This window comes from Melospiza melodia, chromosome 14 (assembly GCF_035770615.1).
Source record: "Melospiza melodia melodia isolate bMelMel2 chromosome 14, bMelMel2.pri, whole genome shotgun sequence".
Taxonomy (NCBI): domain Eukaryota; kingdom Metazoa; phylum Chordata; class Aves; order Passeriformes; family Passerellidae; genus Melospiza; species Melospiza melodia.
The window spans coordinates 2,022,186-2,038,711 of NC_086207.1; positions in this window are offsets into that span (position 1 = coordinate 2,022,186).

The window sequence follows — 16,526 nt, forward strand, 5'->3', positions numbered from 1 at the left end:
TTTGAGTTAGGCCTAGGGTTAGGGTTCTTTCAACCAAAAAGCCCTGAGTTCCAAGAACACAGCAGCTGCGAAGGACTACCCAAGAAGAGCACAAAAGTACCACAACATGCCTGCCTCCACAGCTATTTCCTTGGGGACATCCCTAATTCCTGGCTGATTTGCCTTTCTCGTCGTCGGGTTGGGGTTAGGTAGGCCTTGTGCTAGGATTTTTAAAATCAGGAAGCCCAGACCTCCAGGCACACTGGAGCTGTGAAAGGCATCCAAAAGGGAGTGCAAAAGTGCCACAACATGGCTGCTTTCACAGCTTTTTCCTTAGGAAGAACCCTAATACCCGGCTGATTTACCTTCCTAGGGTTACTGTTAGGCTTGGGCCAAGGACTTTTAAAACCAGGAAGCCCTGTGCTCCAGGCACACTGCAGCTGTTCAAGGCATCCCAACGGGAGCGCAAAAGTGACACAACTTGGCTGCCTCACTGCTATTTCCATGAGACCATCCCCAACCTTAGGCTGGTTTTCCTTCCTAGCGTTGAGTTTTGAGATAGGCCTATGGTTAGTGTTCTTTTAACCTGAAAGCCCTGAGTTCCAAGAACACAGCAGCTGCGAAGGACTACCCAAGAAGAGCACAAAAGTACCACAACATGCCTGCCTCCACAGCTATTTCCTTGGGGACATCCCTAATTCCTGGCTGATTTGCCTTTCTCGTCGTCGGGTTGGGGTTAGGTAGGCCTTGTGCTAGGATTTTTAAAATCAGGAAGCCCAGACCTCCAGGCACACTGGAGCTGTGAAAGGCATCCAAAAGGGAGTGCAAAAGTGCCACAACATGGCTGCTTTCACAGCTTTTTCCTTAGGAAGAACCCTAATACCCGGCTGATTTACCTTCCTAGGGTTACTGTTAGGCTTGGGCCAAGGACTTTGAAAACCAGGAAGCCCTGTGCTCCAGGCACACTGCAGCTGTTCCAGGCATCCCAAGTGGAGTGCAAAAGTGACACAACTTGGCTGCCTCCACTGCTATTTCCATGAGACCATCCCCAACCATAGGCTGATTTTCATTCCTAGCGTTGAGGTTTGAGTTAGGCCTAGGGTTAGGGTTCTTTCAACCAAAAAGCCCTGAGTTCCAAGAACACAGCAGCTGCGAAGGACTACCCAAGAAGAGCACAAAAGTACCACAACATGCCTGCCTCCACAGCTATTTCCTTGGGGACATCCCTAATTCCTGGCTGATTTGCCTTTCTCGTCGTCGGGTTGTGGTTAGGTAGGCCTTGTGCTAGGATTTTTAAAATCAGGAAGCCCAGACCTCCAGGCACACTGGAGCTGTGAAAGGCATCCAAAAGGGAGTGCAAAAGTGCCACAACATGGCTGCTTTCACAGCTTTTTCCTTAGGAAGAACCCTAATACCCGGCTGATTTACCTTCCTAGGGTTACTGTTAGGCTTGGGCCAAGGACTTTTAAAACCAGGAAGCCCTGTGCTCCAGGCACACTGCAGCTGTTCAAGGCATCCCAAGGGGAGCGCAAAAGTGACACAACTTGGCTGCCTCCACTGCTATTTCCATGAGACCATCCCCAACCTTAGGCTGGTTTTCCTTCCTAGCGTTGAGTTTTGAGATAGGCCTATGGTTAGTGTTCTTTTAACCTGAAAGCCCTGAGTTCCAAGAACACAGCAGCTGCGAAGGACTACCCAAGAAGAGCACAAAAGTACCACAACATGCCTGCCTCCACAGCTATTTCCTTGGGGACATCCCTAATTCCTGGCTGATTTGCCTTTCTCGTCGTCGGGTTGGGGTTAGGTAGGCCTTGTGCTAGGATTTTTAAAATCAGGAAGCCCAGACCTCCAGGCACACTGGAGCTGTGAAAGGCATCCAAAAGGGAGTGCAAAAGTGCCACAACATGGCTGCTTTCACAGCTTTTTCCTTAGGAAGAACCCTCATACCCGGCTGATTTACCTTCCTAGGGTTACTGTTAGGCTTGGGCCAAGGACTTTTAAAACCAGGAAGCCCTGTGCTCCAGGCACACTGCAGCTGTTCAAGGCATCCCAAGGGGAGCGCAAAAGTGACACAACTTGGCTGCCTCCACTGCTATTTCCATGAGACCATCCCCAACCTTAGGCTGGTTTTCCTTCCTAGCGTTGAGTTTTGAGTTAGGCCTATGGTTAGTGTTCTTTTAACCTGAAAGCCCTGAGTTCCAAGAACACAGCAGCTGCGAAGGACTACCCAAGAAGAGCACAAAAGTACCACAACATGCCTGCCTCCACAGCTATTTCCTTGGGGACATCCCTAATTCCTGGCTGATTTGCCTTTCTCGTCGTCGGGTTGGGGTTAGGTAGGCCTTGTGCTAGGATTTTTAAAATCAGGAAGCCCAGACCTCCAGGCACACTGGAGCTGTGAAAGGCATCCAAAAGGGAGTGCAAAAGTGCCACAACATGGCTGCTTTCACAGCTTTTTCCTTAGGAAGAACCCTCATACCCGGCTGATTTACCTTCCTAGGGTTACTGTTAGGCTTGGGCCAAGGACTTTTAAAACCAGGAAGCCCTGTGCTCCAGGCACACTGCAGCTGTTCAAGGCATCCCAAGGGGAGCGCAAAAGTGACACAACTTGGCTGCCTCCACTGCTATTTCCATGAGACCATCCCCAACCTTAGGCTGGTTTTCCTTCCTAGCGTTGAGTTTTGAGTTAGGCCTATGGTTAGTGTTCTTTTAACCTGAAAGCCCTGAGTTCCAAGAACACAGCAGCTGCGAAGGACTACCCAAGAAGAGCACAAAAGTACCACAACATGCCTGCCTCCACAGCTATTTCCTTGGGGACATCCCTAATTCCTGGCTGATTTGCCTTTCTCGTCGTCGGGTTGGGGTTAGGTAGGCCTTGTGCTAGGATTTTTAAAATCAGGAAGCCCAGACCTCCAGGCACACTGGAGCTGTGAAAGGCATCCAAAAGGGAGTGCAAAAGTGTCACAACATGGCTGCTTTCACAGCTTTTCCTTGGCACCATCCCTATACCTAGGCTGGTTTATCTGCCTAGGGTTATGGTTAGGGTTCAGCCTAGGGCTAGGATTTTTTGAACCAGGAAGCCCTGAGTTCCAGGTTTACTGTAGCTGCCAAAGGCATCCCAAAGGGAGCGCAGAAGTGCCACAACATGGCTGCTTTCACAGCTTTTTCCTAAGGAAGAACCCTAATACCCGGCTGATTTACCTTCCTAGGGTTACTGTTAGACTTGGGCCAAGGACTTTTAAAACCAGGAAGCCCTGTGCTCCAGGCACACTGCAGCTATTCTAGGCATCCCAACGGGAGTGCAAAAGTGACACAACTTGGCTGCCTCCACTGCTATTTCCATGAGACCATCCCCAACCTTAGGCTGGTTTTCCTTCCTAGCGTTGAGTTTTGAGATAGGCCTATGGTTAGTGTTCTTTTAACCTGAAAGCCCTGAGTTCCAAGAACACAGCAGCTGCGAAGGACTACCCAAGAAGAGCACAAAAGTACCACAACATGCCTGCCTCCACAGCTATTTCCTTGGGGACATCCCTAATTCCTGGCTGATTTGCCTTTCTCGTCGTCGGGTTGGGGTTAGGTAGGCCTTGTGCTAGGATTTTTAAAATCAGGAAGCCCAGACCTCCAGGCACACTGGAGCTGTGAAAGGCATCCAAAAGGGAGTGCAAAAGTGTCACAACATGGCTGCTTTCACAGCCTTTTCCTTGGCACCATCCCTATACCTAGGCTGGTTTATCTGCCTAGGGTTAGGGTTAGGGTTCAGCCTAGGGCTAGGATTTTTTGAACCAGGAAGCCCTGAGTTCCAGGTTTACTGTAGCTGCCAAAGGCATCCCAAAGGGAGCGCAGAAGTGCCACAACATGGCTGCTTTCACAGCTTTTTCCTAAGGAAGAACCCTAATACCCGGCTGATTTACCTTCCTAGGGTTACTGTTAGACTTGGGCCAAGGACTTTTAAAACCAGGAAGCCCTGTGCTCCAGGCACACTGCAGCTATTCTAGGCATCCCAACGGGAGTGCAAAAGTGACACAACTTGGCTGCCTCCACTGCTATTTCCATGAGACCATCCCCAAACTTAGGCTGGTTTTCCTTCCTAGCGTTGAGTTTTGAGTTAGGCCTATGGTTAGTGTTCTTTTAACCTGAAAGCCCTGAGTTCCAAGAACACAGCAGCTGCGAAGGACTACCCAAGAAGAGCACAAAAGTACCACCACATGCCTGCCTCCACAGCTATTTCCTTGGGGACATCCCTAATTCCTGGCTGATTTGCCTTTCTCGTCGTCGGGTTGTGGTTAGGTAGGCCTTGTGCTAGGATTTTTAAAATCAGGAAGCCCAGACCTCCAGGCACACTGGAGCTGTGAAAGGCATCCAAAAGGGAGTGCAAAAGTGCCACAACATGGCTGCTTTCACAGCTTTTTCCTTAGGAAGAACCCTCATACCCGGCTGATTTACCTTCCTAGGGTTACTGTTAGGCTTGGGCCAAGGACTTTTAAAACCAGGAAGCCCTGTGCTCCAGGCACACTGCAGCTGTTCCAGGCATCCCAAGTGGAGTGCAAAAGTGACACAACTTGGCTGCCTCCACTGCTATTTCCATGAGACCATCCCCAACCATAGGCTGATTTTCATTCCTAGCGTTGAGGTTTGAGTTAGGCCTAGGGTTAGGGTTCTTTCAACCAGAAAGCCCTGAGTTCCAAGAACACAGCAGCTGCGAAGGACTACCCAAGAAGAGCACAAAAGTACCACCACATGCCTGCCTCCACAGCTATTTCCTTGGGGACATCCCTAATTCCTGGCTGATTTGCCTTTCTCGTCGTCGGGTTGTGGTTAGGTAGGCCTTGTGCTAGGATTTTTAAAATCAGGAAGCCCAGACCTCCAGGCACACTGGAGCTGTGAAAGGCATCCAAAAGGGAGTGCAAAAGTGCCACAACATGGCTGCTTTCACAGCTTTTTCCTTAGGAAGAACCCTCATACCCGGCTGATTTACCTTCCTAGGGTTACTGTTAGGCTTGGGCCAAGGACTTTTAAAACCAGGAAGCCCTGTGCTCCAGGCACACTGCAGCTGTTCCAGGCATCCCAAGTGGAGTGCAAAAGTGACACAACTTGGCTGCCTCCACTGCTATTTCCATGAGACCATCCCCAACCATAGGCTGATTTTCATTCCTAGCGTTGAGGTTTGAGTTAGGCCTAGGGTTAGGGTTCTTTCAACCAGAAAGCCCTGAGTTCCAAGAACACAGCAGCTGCGAAGGACTACCCAAGAAGAGCACAAAAGTACCACCACATGCCTGCCTCCACAGCTATTTCCTTGGGGACATCCCTAATTCCTGGCTGATTTGCCTTTCTCGTCGTCAGGTTGTGGTTAGGTAGGCCTTGTGCTAGGATTTTTAAAATCAGGAAGCCCAGACCTCCAGGCACACTGGAGCTGTGAAAGGCATCCAAAAGGGAGTGCAAAAGTGCCACAACATGGCTGCTTTCACAGCTTTTTCCTTAGGAAGAACCCTAATACCCGGCTGATTTACCTTCCTAGGGTTACTGTTAGGCTTGGGCCAAGGACTTTTAAAACCAGGAAGCCCTGTGCTCCAGGCACACTGCAGCTGTTCAAGGCATCCCAACGGGAGCGCAAAAGTGACACAACTTGGCTGCCTCCACTGCTATTTCCATGAGACCATCCCCAACCTTAGGCTGGTTTTCCTTCCTAGCGTTGAGTTTTGAGATAGGCCTATGGTTACTGTTCTTTTAACCTGAAAGCCCTGAGTTCCAAGAACACAGCAGCTGCGAAGGACTACCCAAGAAGAGCACAAAAGTACCACAACATGCCTGCCTCCACAGCTATTTCCTTGGGGACATCCCTAATTCCTGGCTGATTTGCCTTTCTCGTCGTCGGGTTGGGGTTAGGTAGGCCTTGTGCTAGGATTTTAAAAATCAGGAAGCCCAGACCTCCAGGCACACTGGAGCTGTGAAAGGCATCCAAAAGGGAGTGCAAAAGTGCCACAACATGGCTGCTTTCACAGCTTTTTCCTTAGGAAGAACCCTAATACCCGGCTGATTTACCTTCCTAGGGTTACTGTTAGGCTTGGGCCAAGGACTTTGAAAACCAGGAAGCCCTGTGCTCCAGGCACACTGCAGCTGTTCCAGGCATCCCAAGTGGAGTGCAAAAGTGACACAACTTGGCTGCCTCCACTGCTATTTCCATGAGACCATCCCCAACCATAGGCTGATTTTCATTCCTAGCGTTGAGGTTTGAGTTAGGCCTAGGGTTAGGGTTCTTTCAACCAGAAAGCCCTGAGTTCCAAGAACACAGCAGCTGCGAAGGACTACCCAAGAAGAGCACAAAAGTACCACAACATGCCTGCCTCCACAGCTATTTCCTTGGGGACATCCCTAATTCCTGGCTGATTTGCCTTTCTCGTTGTCGGGTTGTGGTTAGGTAGGCCTTGTGCTAGGATTTTTAAAATCAGGAAGCCCAGACCTCCAGGCACACTGGAGCTGTGAAAGGCATCCAAAAGGGAGTGCAAAAGTGCCACAACATGGCTGCTTTCACAGCTTTTTCCTTAGGAAGAACCCTAATACCCGGCTGATTTACCTTCCTAGGGTTACTGTTAGGCTTGGGCCAAGGACTTTTAAAACCAGGAAGCCCTGTGCTCCAGGCACACTGCAGCTGTTCAAGGCATCCCAACGGGAGCGCAAAAGTGACACAACTTGGCTGCCTCCACTGCTATTTCCATGAGACCATCCCCAACCTTAGGCTGGTTTTCCTTCCTAGCGTTGAGTTTTGAGATAGGCCTATGGTTACTGTTCTTTTAACCTGAAAGCCCTGAGTTCCAAGAACACAGCAGCTGCGAAGGACTACCCAAGAAGAGCACAAAAGTACCACAACATGCCTGCCTCCACAGCTATTTCCTTGGGGACATCCCTAATTCCTGGCTGATTTGCCTTTCTCGTCGTCGGGTTGGGGTTAGGTAGGCCTTGTGCTAGGATTTTTAAAATCAGGAAGCCCAGACCTCCAGGCACACTGGAGCTGTGAAAGGCATCCAAAAGGGAGTGCAAAAGTGCCACAACATGGCTGCTTTCACAGCTTTTTCCTTAGGAAGAACCCTAATACCCGGCTGATTTACCTTCCTAGGGTTACTGTTAGGCTTGGGCCAAGGACTTTTAAAACCAGGAAGCCCTGTGCTCCAGGCACACTGCAGCTGTTCAAGGCATCCCAAGGGGAGCGCAAAAGTGACACAACTTGGCTGCCTCCACTGCTATTTCCATGAGACCATCCCCAAACTTAGGCTGGTTTTCCTTCCTAGCGTTGAGTTTTGAGTTAGGCCTATGGTTAGTGTTCTTTTAACCTGAAAGCCCTGAGTTCCAAGAACACAGCAGCTGCGAAGGACTACCCAAGAAGAGCACAAAAGTACCACAACATGCCTGCCTCCACAGCTATTTCCTTGGGGACATCCCTAATTCCTGGCTGATTTGCCTTTCTCGTCGTCGGCTTGGGGTTAGGTAGGCCTTGTGCTAGGATTTTTAAAATCAGGAAGCCCAGACCTCCAGGCACACTGGAGCTGTGAAAGGCATCCAAAAGGGAGTGCAAAAGTGTCACAACATGGCTGCTTTCACAGCCTTTTCCTTGGCACCATCCCTATACCTAGGCTGGTTTATCTGCCTAGGGTTAGGGTTAGGGTTCAGCCTAGGGCTAGGATTTTTTGAACCAGGAAGCCCTGAGTTCCAGGTTTACTGTAGCTGCCAAAGGCATCCCAAAGGGAGCGCAGAAGTGCCACAACATGGCTGCTTTCACAGCTTTTTCCTAAGGAAGAACCCTAATACCCGGCTGATTTACCTTCCTAGGGTTACTGTTAGGCTTGGGCCAAGGACTTTTAAAACCAGGAAGCCCTGTGCTCCAGGCACACTGCAGCTATTCTAGGCATCCCAACGGGAGTGCAAAAGTGTCACAACTTGGCTGCCTCCACAGCTATTTCCATGAGACCATCCCCAACCTTAGGTTGGTTTTCCTTCCTAGCGTTGAGGTTTGAGTTAGGCCTAGGGTTAGTGTTCTTTTAACCTGAAAGCCCTGAGTTCCAAGAACACAGCAGCTGCGAAGGACTACCCAAGAAGAGCACAAAAGTACCACCACATGCCTGCCTCCACAGCTATTTCCTTGGGGACATCCCTAATTCCTGGCTGATTTGCCTTTCTCGTCGTCGGGTTGGGGTTAGGTAGGCCTTGTGCTAGGATTTTTAAAATCAGGAAGCCCAGACCTCCAGGCACACTGGAGCTGTGAAAGGCATCCAAAAGGGAGTGCAAAAGTGCCACAACATGGCTGCTTTCACAGCTTTTTCCTTAGGAAGAACCCTAATACCCGGCTGATTTACCTTCCTGAGGTTACTGTTAGTCTTGGGCCAAGGACTTTTAAAACCAGGAAGCCCTGTGCTCCAGGCACACTGCAGCTGTTCAAGGCATCCCAAGGGGAGCGCAAAAGTGACACAACTTGGCTGCCTCCACTGCTATTTCCATGAGACCATCCCCAACCTTAGGCTGGTTTTCCTTCCTAGCGTTGAGTTTTGAGTTAGGCCTATGGTTAGTGTTCTTTTAACCTGAAAGCCCTGAGTTCCAAGAACACAGCAGCTGCGAAGGACTACCCAAGAAGAGCACAAAAGTACCACAACATGCCTGCCTCCACAGCTATTTCCTTGGGGACATCCCTAATTCCTGGCTGATTTGCCTTTCTCGTCGTCGGGTTGGGGTTAGGTAGGCCTTGTGCTAGGATTTTTAAAATCAGGAAGCCCAGACCTCCAGGCACACTGGAGCTGTGAAAGGCATCCAAAAGGGAGTGCAAAAGTGTCACAACATGGCTGCTTTCACAGCCTTTTCCTTGGCACCATCCCTATACCTAGGCTGGTTTATCTGCCTAGGGTTAGGGTTAGGGTTCAGCCTAGGGCTAGGATTTTTTGAACCAGGAAGCCCTGAGTTCCAGGTTTACTGTAGCTGCCAAAGGCATCCCAAAGGGAGCGCAGAAGTGCCACAACATGGCTGCTTTCACAGCTTTTTCCTAAGGAAGAACCCTAATACCCGGCTGATTTACCTTCCTAGGGTTACTGTTAGACTTGGGCCAAGGACTTTTAAAACCAGGAAGCCCTGTGCTCCAGGCACACTGCAGCTGTTCAAGGCATCCCAACGGGAGCGCAAAAGTGACACAACTTGGCTGCCTCCACTGCTATTTCCATGAGACCATCCCCAACCTTAGGCTGGTTTTCCTTCCTAGCGTTGAGTTTTGAGATAGGCCTATGGTTACTGTTCTTTTAACCTGAAAGCCCTGAGTTCCAAGAACACAGCAGCTGCGAAGGACTACCCAAGAAGAGCACAAAAGTACCACAACATGCCTGCCTCCACAGCTATTTCCTTGGGGACATCCCTAATTCCTGGCTGATTTGCCTTTCTCGTCGTCGGGTTGGGGTTAGGTAGGCCTTGTGCTAGGATTTTTAAAAATCAGGAAGCCCAGACCTCCAGGCACACTGGAGCTGTGAAAGGCATCCAAAAGGGAGTGCAAAAGTGCCACAACATGGCTGCTTTCACAGCTTTTTCCTTAGGAAGAACCCTAATACCCGGCTGATTTACCTTCCTAGGGTTACTGTTAGGCTTGGGCCAAGGACTTTTAAAACCAGGAAGCCCTGTGCTCCAGGCACACTGCAGCTGTTCCAGGCATCCCAAGTGGAGTGCAAAAGTGACACAACTTGGCTGCCTCCACTGCTATTTCCATGAGACCATCCCCAACCATAGGCTGATTTTCATTCCTAGCGTTGAGGTTTGAGTTAGGCCTAGGGTTAGGGTTCTTTCAACCAGAAAGCCCTGAGTTCCAAGAACACAGCAGCTGCGAAGGACTACCCAAGAAGAGCACAAAAGTACCACAACATGCCTGCCTCCACAGCTATTTCCTTGGGGACATCCCTAATTCCTGGCTGATTTGCCTTTCTCGTTGTCGGGTTGTGGTTAGGTAGGCCTTGTGCTAGGATTTTTAAAATCAGGAAGCCCAGACCTCCAGGCACACTGGAGCTGTGAAAGGCATCCAAAAGGGAGTGCAAAAGTGCCACAACATGGCTGCTTTCACAGCTTTTTCCTTAGGAAGAACCCTAATACCCGGCTGATTTACCTTCCTAGGGTTACTGTTAGGCTTGGGCCAAGGACTTTTAAAACCAGGAAGCCCTGTGCTCCAGGCACACTGCAGCTGTTCAAGGCATCCCAACGGGAGCGCAAAAGTGACACAACTTGGCTGCCTCCACTGCTATTTCCATGAGACCATCCCCAACCTTAGGCTGGTTTTCCTTCCTAGCGTTGAGTTTTGAGATAGGCCTATGGTTACTGTTCTTTTAACCTGAAAGCCCTGAGTTCCAAGAACACAGCAGCTGCGAAGGACTACCCAAGAAGAGCACAAAAGTACCACAACATGCCTGCCTCCACAGCTATTTCCTTGGGGACATCCCTAATTCCTGGCTGATTTGCCTTTCTCGTCGTCGGGTTGGGGTTAGGTAGGCCTTGTGCTAGGATTTTTAAAATCAGGAAGCCCAGACCTCCAGGCACACTGGAGCTGTGAAAGGCATCCAAAAGGGAGTGCAAAAGTGCCACAACATGGCTGCTTTCACAGCTTTTTCCTTAGGAAGAACCCTAATACCCGGCTGATTTACCTTCCTGAGGTTACTGTTAGGCTTGGGCCAAGGACTTTTAAAACCAGGAAGCCCTGTGCTCCAGGCACACTGCAGCTGTTCAAGGCATCCCAACGGGAGCGCAAAAGTGACACAACTTGGCTGCCTCCACTGCTATTTCCATGAGACCATCCCCAAACTTAGGCTGGTTTTCCTTCCTAGCGTTGAGTTTTGAGTTAGGCCTATGGTTAGTGTTCTTTTAACCTGAAAGCCCTGAGTTCCAAGAACACAGCAGCTGCGAAGGACTACCCAAGAAGAGCACAAAAGTACCACAACATGCCTGCCTCCACAGCTATTTCCTTGGGGACATCCCTAATTCCTGGCTGATTTGCCTTTCTCGTCGTCGGGTTGGGGTTAGGTAGGCCTTGTGCTAGGATTTTTAAAATCAGGAAGCCCAGACCTCCAGGCACACTGGAGCTGTGAAAGGCATCCAAAAGGGAGTGCAAAAGTGTCAAAACATGGCTGCTTTCACAGCCTTTTCCTTGGCACCATCCCTATACCTAGGCTGGTTTATCTGCCTAGGGTTAGGGTTAGGGTTCAGCCTAGGGCTAGGATTTTTTGAACCAGGAAGCCCTGAGTTCCAGGTTTACTGTAGCTGCCAAAGGCATCCCAAAGGGAGCGCAGAAGTGCCACAACATGGCTGCTTTCACAGCTTTTTCCTAAGGAAGAACCCTAATACCCGGCTGATTTACCTTCCTAGGGTTACTGTTAGGCTTGGGCCAAGGACTTTTAAAACCAGGAAGCCCCGTGCTCCAGGCACACTGCAGCTATTCTAGGCATCACAACGGGAGTGCAACAGTGTCACAACTTGGCTGCCTCCACAGCTATTTCCATGAGACCATCCCCAACCTTAGGCTGGTTTTCCTTCCTAGCGTCGAGGTTTGAGTTAGGCCTAGGGTTAGTGTTCTTTTAACCTGAAAGCCCTGAGTTCCAAGAAGACAGCAGCTGCGAAGGACTACCCAAGAAGAGCACAAAAGTACCACCACATGCCTGCCTCCACAGCTATTTCCTTGGGGACATCCCTAATTCCTGGCTGATTTGCCTTTCTCGTCGTCGGGTTGGGGTTAGGTAGGCCTTGTGCTAGGATTTTAAAAATCAGGAAGCCCAGACCTCCAGGCACACTGGAGCTGTGAAAGGCATCCAAAAGGGAGTGCAAAAGTGCCACAACATGGCTGCTTTCACAGCTTTTTCCTTAGGAAGAACCCTCATACCCGGCTGATTTACCTTCCTAGGGTTACTGTTAGGCTTGGGCCAAGGACTTTTAAAACCAGGAAGCCCTGTGCTCCAGGCACACTGCAGCTGTTCAAGGCATCCCAAGTGGAGTGCAAAAGTGACACAACTTGGCTGCCTCCACTGCTATTTCCATGAGACCATCCCCAACCTTAGGCTGGTTTTCCTTCCTAGCGTTGAGTTTTGAGTTAGGCCTATGGTTAGTGTTCTTTTAACCTGAAAGCCCTGAGTTCCAAGAAGACAGCAGCTGCGAAGGACTACCCAAGAAGAGCACAAAAGTACCACAACATGCCTGCCTCCACAGCTATTTCCTTGGGGACATCCCTAATTCCTGGCTGATTTGCCTTTCTCGTCGTCGGGTTGGGGTTAGGTAGGCCTTGTGCTAGGATTTTTAAAATCAGGAAGCCCAGACCTCCAGGCACACTGGAGCTGTGAAAGGCATCCAAAAGGGAGTGAAAAGTGTCACAACATGGCTGCTTTCACAGCCTTTTCCTTGGCACCATCCCTATACCTAGGCTGGTTTATCTGCCTAGGGTTAGGGTTAGGGTTCAGCCTAGGGCTAGGATTTTTTGAACCAGGAAGCCCTGAGTTCCAGGTTTACTGTAGCTGCCAAAGGCATCCCAAAGGGAGCGCAGAAGTGCCACAACATGGCTGCTTTCACAGCTTTTTCCTTAGGAAGAACCCTAATACCCGGCTGATTTACCTTCCTAGGGTTACTGTTAGGCTTGGGCCAAGGACTTTTAAAACCAGGAAGCCCTGTGCTCCAGGCACACTGCAGCTGTTCAAGGCATCCCAACGGGAGCGCAAAAGTGACACAACTTGGCTGCCTCCACTGCTATTTCCATGAGACCATCCCCAAACTTAGGCTGGTTTTCCTTCCTAGCGTTGAGTTTTGAGTTAGGCCTATGGTTAGTGTTCTTTTAACCTGAAAGCCCTGAGTTCCAAGAACACAGCAGCTGCGAAGGACTACCCAAGAAGAGCACAAAAGTACCACCACATGCCTGCCTCCAGAGCTATTTCCTTGGGGACATCCCTAATTCCTGGCTGATTTGCCTTTCTCGTCGTCAGGTTGGGGTTAGGTAGGCCTTGTGCTAGGATTTTTAAAATCAGGAAGCCCAGACCTCCAGGCACACTGGAGCTGTGAAAGGCATCCAAAAGGGAGTGCAAAAGTGCCACAACATGGCTGCTTTCACAGCTTTTTCCTTAGGAAGAACCCTAATACCCGGCTGATTTACCTTCCTAGGGTTACTGTTAGGCTTGGGCCAAGGACTTTGAAAACCAGGAAGCCCTGTGCTCCAGGCACACTGCAGCTGTTCAAGGCATCCCAACGGGAGCGCAAAAGTGACACAACTTGGCTGCCTCCACTGCTATTTCCATGAGACCATCCCCAACCTTAGGCTGATTTTCCTTCCTAGCGTTGAGTTTTGAGTTAGGCCTATGGTTAGTGTTCTTTTAACCTGAAAGCCCTGAGTTCCAAGAAGACAGCAGCTGCGAAGGACTACCCAAGAAGAGCACAAAAGCACCACCACATGCCTGCCTCCACAGCTATTTCCTTGGGGACATCCCTAATTCCTGGCTGATTTGCCTTTCTCGTCGTCGGGTTGGGGTTAGGTAGGCCTTGTGCTAGGATTTTTAAAATCAGGAAGCCCAGACCTCCAGGCACACTGGAGCTGTGAAAGGCATCCAAAAGGGAGTGCAAAAGTGCCACAACATGGCTGCTTTCACAGCTTTTTCCTTAGGAAGAACCCTAATACCCGGCTGATTTACCTTCCTAGGGTTACTGTTAGGCTTGGGCCAAGGACTTTGAAAACCAGGAAGCCCTGTGCTCCAGGCACACTGCAGCTGTTCCAGGCATCCCAAGTGGAGTGCAAAAGTGACACAACTTGGCTGCCTCCACTGCTATTTCCATGAGACCATCCCCAACCATAGGCTGATTTTCATTCCTAGCGTTGAGGTTTGAGTTAGGCCTATGGTTACTGTTCTTTTAACCTGAAAGCCCTGAGTTCCAAGAACACAGCAGCTGCGAAGGACTACCCAAGAAGAGCACAAAAGTACCACCACATGCCTGCCTCCACAGCTATTTCCTTGGGGACATCCCTAATTCCTGGCTGATTTGCCTTTCTCGTCGTCGGGTTGGGGTTAGGTAGGCCTTGTGCTAGGATTTTTAAAATCAGGAAGCCCAGACCTCCAGGCACACTGGAGCTGTGAAAGGCATCCAAAAGGGAGTGCAAAAGTGCCACAACATGGCTGCTTTCACAGCTTTTTCCTTAGGAACAACCCTAATACCCGGCTGATTTACCTTCCTAGGGTTACTGTTAGGCTTGGGCCAAGGACTTTTAAAACCAGGAAGCCCTGTGCTCCAGGCACACTGCAGCTGTTCAAGGCATCCCAACGGGAGCGCAAAAGTGACACAACTTGGCTGCCTCCACTGCTATTTCCATGAGACCATCCCCAAACTTAGGCTGGTTTTCCTTCCTAGCGTTGAGTTTTGAGTTAGGCCTATGGTTACTGTTCTTTTAACCTGAAAGCCCTGAGTTCCAAGAAGACAGCAGCTGCGAAGGACTACCCAAGAAGAGCACAAAAGTACCACCACATGCCTGCCTCCACAGCTATTTCCTTGGGGACATCCCTAATTCCTGGCTGATTTGCCTTTCTCGTCGTCGGGTTGGGGTTAGGTAGGCCTTGTGCTAGGATTTTTAAAATCAGGAAGCCCAGACCTCCAGGCACACTGGAGCTGTGAAAGGCATCCAAAAGGGAGTGCAAAAGTGCCACAACATGGCTGCTTTCACAGCTTTTTCCTTAGGAAGAACCCTAATACCCGGCTGATTTACCTTCCTAGGGTTACTGTTAGGCTTGGGCCAAGGACTTTTAAAACCAGGAAGCCCTGTGCTCCAGGCACACTGCAGCTGTTCAAGGCATCCCAACGGGAGCGCAAAAGTGACACAACTTGGCTGCCTCCACTGCTATTTCCATGAGACCATCCCCAAACTTAGGCTGGTTTTCCTTCCTAGCGTTGAGTTTTGAGTTAGGCCTATGGTTAGTGTTCTTTTAACCTGAAAGCCCTGAGTTCCAAGAAGACAGCAGCTGCGAAGGACTACCCAAGAAGAGCACAAAAGCACCACCACATGCCTGCCTCCACAGCTATTTCCTTGCGGACATCCCTAATTCCTGGCTGATTTGCCTTTCTCGTCGTCGGGTTGGGGTTAGGTAGGCCTTGTGCTAGGATTTTTAAAATCAGGAAGCCCAGACCTCCAGGCACACTGGAGCTGTGAAAGGCATCCAAAAGGGAGTGCAAAAGTGCCACAACATGGCTGCTTTCACAGCTTTTTCCTTAGGAAGAACCCTAATACCCGGCTGATTTACCTTCCTAGGGTTACTGTTAGGCTTGGGCCAAGGACTTTGAAAACCAGGAAGCCCTGTGCTCCAGGCACACTGCAGCTGTTCCAGGCATCCCAAGTGGAGTGCAAAAGTGACACAACTTGGCTGCCTCCACTGCTATTTCCATGAGACCATCCCCAACCATAGGCTGATTTTCATTCCTAGCGTTGAGGTTTGAGTTAGGCCTAGGGTTAGGGTTCTTTCAACCAGAAAGCCCTGAGTTCCAAGAACACAGCAGCTGCGAAGGACTACCCAAGAAGAGCACAAAAGTACCACCACATGCCTGCCTCCACAGCTATTTCCTTGGGGACATCCCTAATTCCTGGCTGATTTGCCTTTCTCGTCGTCGGGTTGTGGTTAGGTAGGCCTTGTGCTAGGATTTTTAAAATCAGGAAGCCCAGAGCTCCAGGCACACTGGAGCTGTGAAAGGCATCCAAAAGGGAGTGCAAAAGTGCCACAACATGGCTGCTTTCACAGCTTTTTCCTTAGGAAGAACCCTAATACCCGGCTGATTTACCTTCCTAGGGTTACTGTTAGGCTTGGGCCAAGGACTTTTAAAACCAGGAAGCCCTGTGCTCCAGGCACACTGCAGCTGTTCAAGGCATCCCAACGGGAGCGCAAAAGTGACACAACTTGGCTGCCTCCACTGCTATTTCCATGAGACCATCCCCAACCTTAGGCTGGTTTTCCTTCCTAGCGTTGAGTTTTGAGATAGGCCTATGGTTACTGTTCTTTTAACCTGAAAGCCCTGAGTTCCAAGAACACAGCAGCTGCGAAGGACTACCCAAGAAGAGCACAAAAGTACCACAACATGCCTGCCTCCACAGCTATTTCCTTGGGGACATCCCTAATTCCTGGCTGATTTGCCTTTCTCGTCGTCGGGTTGGGGTTAGGTAGGCCTTGTGCTAGGATTTTTAAAATCAGGAAGCCCAGACCTCCAGGCACACTGGAGCTGTGAAAGGCATGCAAAAGGGAGTGCAAAAGTGCCACAACATGGCTGCTTTCACAGCTTTTTCCTTAGGAAGAACCCTAATACCCGGCTGATTTACCTTCCTAGGGTTACTGTTAGGCTTGGGCCAAGGACTTTTAAAACCAGGAAGCCCTGTGCTCCAGGCACACTGCAGCTGTTCAAGGCATCCCAACGGGAGCGCAAAAGTGACACAACTTGGCTGCCTCCACTGCTATTTCCATGAGACCATCCCCAACCTTAGGCTGGTTTTCCTTCCTAGCGTTGAGTTTTGAGTTAGGCCTATGGTTAGTGTTCTTTTA